Source organism: Triticum dicoccoides, chromosome 1A (genome assembly GCF_002162155.2).
Source record: "Triticum dicoccoides isolate Atlit2015 ecotype Zavitan chromosome 1A, WEW_v2.0, whole genome shotgun sequence".
In the NCBI taxonomy this organism is placed as follows: domain Eukaryota; kingdom Viridiplantae; phylum Streptophyta; class Magnoliopsida; order Poales; family Poaceae; genus Triticum; species Triticum dicoccoides.
This window is the reverse complement of record NC_041380.1, coordinates 383,427,338-383,436,592: the sequence shown is the minus strand read 5'-3', so window position 1 is coordinate 383,436,592 and position 9,255 is coordinate 383,427,338.

Sequence of the window (9,255 nt, the reverse complement as noted above, 5' to 3'; positions counted from 1 at the left end):
TTGTTTAGAAAAAATCAAAAGAAGATGATAAAAACTTCAAAAAATAAAATTCTTCGAGAGGTAGTTATGTTACTACATCTACTAGTTAGGATAATTTAAAAACTAAAATTATGATGCAAAAAGTGTAGGGAAAATGTAAAACGGCTATAACTTTTGCATACGATGTCAGAATAAACGTATAATATATCAAAATGCTCAGAACGAAAATCCGCTTCTGATTTTAACTGCCTACAGCTTGTTTGCAAATTTTTAGAATCCTCAAATTCTAAAAGGAAAAAAAGTTATGCTCAAATTTCAGTTTTTTTGAATTTTTTTAAAATATGGTCAAACTACTTATTCAAGAATTATTAGTGTTACTAAATAATTATTCAAGAATATTAGTGTTACTAAATAATTATTTCAGTTTTTTTGAATTTTGGTCAAATATGGTCAAACTGTGGTCAAACTATGGTCAAACTACTTATTCAAGAAATATTAGTGTTACTAAATAATTATTGTTTTTTAGAACAATAGTTTCAAACTCAAACAGTGAAATTTGTGACTTCATGCTCAAGCTAAATTCTCGAGGGTTAATAGGATTGACATCTTACTATTGTCAGGAAAACAACAAGTGTAGACTTGGAAACAAGGGAGAATAGAACCCGGAAGTTAAGCGTGCTCAGGCTGGAGTAGTGCTCAGGCTTGGAAGTTAGACGATTTGGAATGATGAGGGGTGATTAGAGATTAAGGGTTAAAATGAGCAGTGATGAGGGGTGATTAGAGATTAGAGGTTAAAATAATTCAAAAATTTGAAAACAAACAAAAAATTCAATTTTTTTTAAAAAAAATTAAAAAAATCATAAAATTTCCTTTAGTACCGGTTGGTGTTACCAACCGGGACTAAAGGTGGACCTCCAGGCAGCGGCCACGTGGAGGGCCTTTAGTCCCGGTTCCAGAACCGGGACTAAAGGGGGAGGCTTTAGTACCGACCCTTTAGTCCCGGTTCCAGAACCGGGACTAAAGGCCCTTATGAACCGGGACTAAAGGCCCTTTTTCTACTAGTGCCACTATTCCCTCGCTAGCCGCTCCAGCACCGATAGCCTTCTCCCCCGTAAATCAAGCCCCCCAAAACCCCACCTTCCAAACTCCACCATGGCCGAACGCGAACCGCGCAAGATCCATATGAGCCACGATTGGAGCAATCTCCCCAGTGACGTCCTCGACCTCTGTTGTTCGTGTATGGATATGTTGAGCGCCCTGAGCCTGGCTGCACACGGCCATCATCGAAGCGAGGCCAAAGCTTTTCAAGACATCCTGCTTGCTGCTATTTGGTCTTGCGAGATTGGCTCACCATGATACGGAGGCGTACATGATGCCCCTTGACTTCAATCCGATCTCCATTAGCCGAAACTTCTTTGCAGGTATGTAGTGGGTCGCCGTACATCATTTCCCTCGATTTCGGTCCGATCACCATCGCCCGAAACTTCAGAAATTTGAAAATAAAAAAAAATCATTTTTTTAAAAAATTCAAAAAAATCATAAAATTTCCTTTAGTACCGGTTGGTGTTACCAACCGGGACTAAAGGTGGACCTCCAGGCAGCGGCCACGTGGAGGGCCTTTAGTCCCGGTTCCAGAACCGGGACTAAAGGGAGAGGCTTTAGTACCGACCCTTTAGTCCCGGTTCCAGAACCGGGACTAAAGGCCCTTATGAACCGGGACTAAAGGCCCTTTTTCTACTAGTGCCACTATTCCCTCGCTAGCCGCTCCAGCATCGATAGCCTTCTCCCCCATAAATCAAGCCCCCCAAAACCCCACCTTCCAAACTCCACCATGGCCGAACGCCGCGCAAGATCCATATGAGCCACGATTGGAGCAATCTCCCCAGTGACGTCCTCGACCTCTGTTGTTCGTTTATGGATATGTTGAGCGCCCTGAGCCTGGCTGCACACGGCCATCATCGAAGCGAAGCCAAAGCTTTTCAAGACATCTTGCTTGCTGCTATCTGGTCTTGTGAGATTGGCTCACCATGATACGGAGGCGTACATGATGCCCCTTGACTTCAATCCGATCTCCATTAGCCGGAACTTCTTTGCAGGTATGTAGTGGGTCGCCGTACATCATTTCCCTCGACTTCGATCCGATCACCATTGCTCGAAACTTCTTGGCAGGTATGTACTGGGTCGGCATGAACTCCCATGGGATGACTGCCTTCAGAGAAGACGGTAAAAAGTTGGTGCTCGTGAACTTCCAGACCTCCATGAGATTATCCTTCCTCCGTTGGATTATATAGAATTTTACCACCGTGGTCCTAGTCATCTAGATTACCACGTCAGTTGGACGGACCTTGTTTTGCAGAAGATTGTAATCTGCCAAGTGCCCACACAACATGCGAATTACGCAGACTTCAAGCTAATTGCCTTGTTTGACCGCGGACTCGCCTATCTTTACGCCGGTGCCTTCTTTAGCTGGAGACAACTCAGCTCGAGGTGGATCATCGTCAAAGTTGATGCACACTTCTGTGATGCTATTGAACATAATGGCATCATCTAGGCAATTGACAAAGCAGATGGCACCATGTATTGCTGGGACGACGCGTGTAAGTTGTTTCCATCTCATGTTAATGATGACGCCATGACACTGTTTGAACTTTTTGTGATGATTGGCATATCCCTGTTTGAGCAGAATTTGAGTAGAACTATGGCAATGTATTAGAGACGCCGTAAATCAGCTATATTTGGAATGAGTTAATTCATGCAATTGAGATCATATCATTACAACCAATTTGTACCCCTGAATAATCAAACAGTTAGGAATATATGGATATTCTCCTAAATATGAGTGTGTATCAATGGCCATGTTAGTGTCCTCATTTTCATGATGTAGAAACATGCACCACACTATTGGTTTCATCTAACCATACATTAGGGAAGTAAATATGCATATGGAGAACTCTATATTTGGAAGTAGTGAAATCCTGTAATGCTTACCATGTGTACATACCTATATTCGCCCTTCAACAATCAATGGCTAGAATAATATCCTCACAAAAATTTTGCCCACAGAACACGAGTATATAAAAATGCATGGTCCGTTAGTTACCTTGAAGAATTTGTTTGTGAGGACAGAACATGATTCCATAACATGCATGACATGGTAGTTTCCTATGAAGAACCGATTGCGAGATAACATGTGTATAACCATGCATGGCACTTCTATATTTTCGAACCCAGTATACATTTCCTTGTATTCTCCTCCCAGTTCCAACAGGGACATATCAATGCTGATCTTACATTAACAATGCTGATCTTACATTAACAATGCTGTTTCTTGCATTATCCTACTCATACTCTGAACAATGCTGATCTTACATTAACAATGCATGTCCTTTTTTATATGATGTAGTGTCCCTACAGTTACTGCCCTTTGTAATCACACTACCTTGCCAAATACAGGGAAGCACAATTGGTTCCTCGCTCGATCAGACGAAGGCAAAACACTGATGATCATTCGGACACATGAGCCGAAAAAGTTATATTGCAAAAAACCCCACTGTATACAAGCACCGTGAAATACGTGAGTATCCAGACAGTGGCTGTTACGTCTATGAGCAAGATAACAACTTGCTGGGGCCTTTAGTATTTTTTAGTTGGAGGCGGGTAAACAGCCTTGGTTCACACTCTCTATTTCTCGGACGGAATTATCCGATTAACCAGGAGATCACCATTGGCAAGGACCTTGATGGAAGAGAGGCTCTGTTTTCTATGGAAAATTGTGTCTACACGGCGAGCCCTAGGAGTTCGGGAGCAAACTCTCCCGATTGTCAACTATACAGCCTGCAGGCAAAAGAAGGTGAGAATGACAAATGCATCCAGATTAACTTTGATCCTTGGATGTCTCAATTACGACAGGTAGTGATGTGGTTCAAGCCTTCAGGTTGATGGTTAATTGGGCTGTTGCATTGCAAGGGTGGAGTACTGGTGTCTCTAGATCATTGGTCGCTGAAGCGGGGCTGCAAATTATGTTGGTGTTGGATCATCTCTTCGAATGACTTTGTTGTCTTTGCTGCTTGTTCTGCATGGGTAGTTCTTTCTTTTGTTATGCATATTCCTTGTCATTTGGTCATCCTCGTCTATGTCACTCTTGCTATGTAATAGTTGGCTCTGTTTAGAATGTCATTCTTGTCTGGATCACGGGAGTCTGAGCGCTGCAGATGGGTGCGTTTTGGTGGTAACTGCAGATCTCGTTGAATATGGGCTGAGTAGTAACGCAATGCCAAACATGTCAATTATGACTCTCAGGCTGGGCTCTCAAAAGATCCTCAAAAAAAGGACGGGCTCTCCAAAAAAGAAATAATAAGGACTCTTAGGCCAACATGTGGGCGCCACCGGTGTTTTCGTGCGCTTGCGCGCCGAGACCATATTGGCGCGTGCTTGAAATTCAAACTACCTTTTCATCCCCAATCTCCCGCCCCTACCCCACCTCTGGAATCTCGATTCGTACTCCAGTTCCCTCAAATCCCCATCCTGTACTCCCTGTACTCAAACTCACTATCACGTCGCCGGTCAACGCGGATCTCCGAGCCGGAGATCCTGAGGTCCGTCCTGCCTTCGGTCGCTGCGTGCTGTCGCTCAACAGTGGCATGGCGGCGCTTGACGACCAGTTTGCCGGCAAAGTGCTGATGGTAACCATCAACGGCGACCGGCCTCCCGTCTTGCCGGACGACCTTGTCAAAACTCTTGGCATTGCGCACGGCATCCAAGTAAGTGACTTGCTCGTCGAAGTCTGTCCGCCATCGGCTGATTTATTCATCAGGTTCCGGACAACTTTTGACTGCAGTCGTGTGTTCGAATCTTCCCGGCATTAGTTCTGCGATGGCGCGCTCATGAGCTTTGATCGGTGGCACCCAGGATGGGGCTCAGTGCCCTCTGAGCTTGAGTTTTTAACAAAGCTTACCTTCCACGTCATGCCTCGACGTGCTTGGAACAGCGAATCCATGAATGAGCTTATCAACGACCTTGCAGGTGAGCTCGTAAGTATGTTTGTTCCTCCAGACAGTTGGGCTCTGACGGTTATGGCATGGATGAAGAAGCTGTCCACCATACCGAAGGTGATTGGTGTTGAGATACCGGTGCAGGAACCGGGGTTGTACTATTCGTCGACACCAAGGCCGCCGCGGACTACGTTAGGGATGTACCTGTATCGAGTGTTCGTGCATGTCGAAGAAGTGGTCAATCCATCAATTGAAGTCCTACCGCCGCCGATGGTGCCAGGGTCCGTTGACGACGTCCATTACAGGAGTCAACGTCAGACGTTCCCCATGTTGCTCGGAACGACGGATGGCGCAGGGCCTACTCCATCATGCGGTGGAGGCCACTGCTTCTTTGGGAGAAGAGGCAGGGTTGGCTGCCTGGATGTGCTCTAATTTGAGGTAACAACTGAATCTTGTCAGATACTAGTTAAATCCGAGCTATGGGTGTGAAGCACTGAAGTGCCAGTACATTCGATTGTGACCTATTCTAATTTTATACCTGAACTTTTTTAGAAAGGGATGTACGTCAACTTAATGTGCTAGCAGAACTTATTGTGTTGTCTGTCTGTTTTGTTTGCACAACATTCAAGATATTTCCCTATCATTGATAAAGAAGATGAACCGTTATGTACGAGTTCGTTGGTTTCAACATAGCCCTACCCGTAGCGATCCACTGCTTTCATCCTGATTGTGCCGCGTGCATGAAATTTTTGTATGCAAGTTCAGTGTGCTATGATGTTCTATATGATTGTGTCAACTATATAATTTTTACTAAGCATCAGCAATGCATATGGCTGAAAGATGTATTTACGAGCATCGACCGATGGGTCTCTCTCTCTCTCTCTCACACACACACGCACAAGTGGGACCCGTTGAATTATTTCTTTGCTCATGACAGCTTTTAATTAGGTTCCACTGTAATCTAACTTTTTTCTTAAGTTATTAATTGAGCTCAGTGACTTCAAAAAGTTGTACAGAAGCCTTGTTTGGGCCTTTCCGATGTCGCTGAATGTGGGCTGAGTAGCCATGTTAGGTTGTATTATACTACACAGGCCTTTTTTGTCAACATCAGCAATGCAACTCGGCCGACAGTTGTACACAATATCCGGGTCAACATGTTATTCTCCGCCCCGCTGGGCTGCAAACTTTCCTAGGAGGTATGCCTTAGGCTTAACAAGAAAATGGACTTTAAGAAATAATAAATGGGATGTAATTATAATAACTGGGCAGTACCTATAAAAATGCACCAAACGCGTAATTAGTTTTAAAAATATATTATTTTTGGAATTTGAAAATTTTAATTTCATTACTTGTTGCGCGCACAATATTTCATTGGATTTTAACGTAATACAACTTTATTTTGATATTATATTTAATATGACTAGAAATTTCGGATAAAAATATTCCGGATCCCTTAAAAATGTGGGATTTTTTTTTAATTCTGTTTTGAGCGGTTAGTCGAATTATTAATCGTTGTCCTAGCTAGAAAATGGGTTGTACTTTTAACAAACTATAAATGGGCTATATGTTCCCTGCCAATTTACAGTTGGGCTATATACTGGACATTACCTATAAAAAAATGGGTTGTACATTCTTACAAATCGCAAATGGGCTATATGTTCTCTGCCACACACTTGTGGGCCTTCTCAGTTGATGCGTCCCCTAAAAAACTAAGTTGACGCGTATGCAAGGCTTTGTCAACAACAGAAGGTTCTGGTAGCTGTGGCCGTTGGATGTCCATCCAACGGATGTCGTGCTTCTTCTTCAATCTCAGATATTCTTGCTTCAGCCGCCCAAAAAATGATTCCTCCCCCTGACATCTGGGGCGCGCCGTTTCGGAGGCTGACCTGTGGGCCTACTAAGTTGAGGCGTACCAAGGGCTTTGTCAACTTAGTCAATATAAACGATTCTAGCTGCAGTGACCGTACGATGTCTATCCAACGGCCGTAGTGCTTCTTCAACCTCTGGTCTTCTTGCTCCACCCGCCCAAAGCAGCGCCGGTCGTGCCGTGTGCTCCTGCCTCCCGTGGCCGGTTGTGATGCCGCGGAGGCCTCACCGCCCCCTACTACTCCCACCGCTGGCCAGGCCATCCCTCTACTCACCCACACCCCCTGTTATTCCACGGCAATGGCAGCCTCACACCGCAGCCGAACCAGTGAACCCTCGTACTCCTCTCCGCACGGGCTTCCACTATCGTGTCTTCCCCGGCTCCGCGTCGCCCCCTTCCTAGGCCTCGCCGTCGTCCACCGCCCTAGTGCTCTCAGTGCGGCGTGGTCAATGTGGTTAAGGAACGGCTTCCATCGGACGTGGACTGTACGTGGAGAGGCTGACAGCTGGGTCCACGACGGCAGCAAGGAAGTGCCTCCTTATTACGTGGAAAATAATGATTCCTCCACCTGACAGGAGGGACCCACCGGACGGACCACCGTATTTCGTGGAAAAAAATGTTTCCCCTCTGACTGCTGGGACCCACCGGACGGGCCACCGTATTGCGTGAAAAAACGCTCTCCCCGCTGTCAGCTCGGACCCACTGGAAGTGCCTCCTTATTATGCACAAAAAAAATGAATACTCCACCTGCTGGTTGGGACCCACCTTGGTGGGAGGCTGACTTGTGGGCCTACTAAGTTGACGGGGATGGAGTGCTTTGTCAACTTAGTCAATATGATCGATTCTATCTCAAGTGACTGTACGATGTCCATCCAACGGCCGTAGTGCTTCTTCAACCTCTGGTCTTGTTGCTCCAGCCGCCCAAAGCAGCGCCGGTCGTGGCGCATGCTCCTGCCTCGCGTGGCCGGCTATGCTGCCGCGGAGGCCTCACCGCCCCTACTACTCCCACCACTGGCCAGGCCATCCCTCTACTCACCACACCCCCTGTTATTCTGCAGCGACGACAGCCTCACACCGCAGTGAACCAGTGAACCCTCGTACTCCTCTATGCGTGGGCATCCATTGACGCGTCTTCCCCTTCCTAGGCCTCGCCGTCGTCCACCGCCCTGGTGCTCTCGACGCGGTGTGGTCAATGTGGTCAAGGAACGGCTTCCATCTGACGTGCACTATACGTGGAGAGGCTGACAGCTGGATCCACGGTCACAGCAAGGAAGTGCCTCCTTATTACGCGCAAAATAATTATTCCTCCACCTGACAGCGGGGACCCACCAGACGGGCCACCATATTTCCCGAAAAAACGTTTCCCCCTGACTGCTGGGACCCACCAGCTACATCTTCGCACGCAAGGAAGTGCGTCCAGGGAAAAACAAAAAAATGATTTGCCCCCGTGACTGCTGGGACCCACCAGCTACATCTTCGCACGCAAGGAAGTGGCTGACAGTCGGGACCCACCTGGTCGAAGCGTACGCAGCATTGTCATTCTGGTCGCGAACGTGTATGTACATACTGGTCGATGTAGAGGCGTGCACGTGTCATAGTATTGGCGCGCACGTAGCATGTACATGTACGTACAACAGCCAGGGTGCAAGAAAGTAAATACGACCATGTATGTACATACGGGCGGGGTCTTGAACGCCTACTCGCGCGTACATACGGCCAGGGCTCGTGTACATGGCTGGGTCGGAACGGAGAAACAGCATCGTCGTCGTGTTCATGGGGAGCCGACCGGCTAGGTCGGAACGGAATGCGTCGTTGTGTTCATCGGGAGGGCTTGGACGGAACAGCCGATGGAAACAAGGCCTAGCGTACCACAGAACGGAGGAAATGACCTTGTGTTCGACCGGCCACGTTCGAAACGGTATCCTGTTCATCGGGAGGGGTCTGGCGTACCACAAAACGGAGTAAACGGAGCTCCTACAGTTGAAACGGTGGTCCTGTTGATCGGGAGGGGTGTGACGTACTGCAAAATGGAGGAAACGGACTTGTGTTGGAGCGCTACGATCGAAACGGGGGTCCTGTTCATCGGGAGGGGTGTGGCATACCACAAAACGGGACTCCACGAGATACTGTTCATCTCCACCGTCGACTCCCTCCTGCCTCCACGGGCTACTGTTCATCCACCGTCGACCTCCTCCAGCCTCCACCTACGAATGTTCATCCACGGGCTCCTGTTCATCCAGCCTCCACCGCGCGCTACTCCACCGGCTATTGTTCAACCAGCCCTCTCCATGGGCTCCTGTTCAACCACCCCTCCACGGGCTACTGTTCATCCAGCCCTCCACCCTCTATTGTACATCTTGCCCTCCATGGGGTGGTCTTGTTCATCCTTCCCTCCACGGGGTCCTGTTCATCCATCCC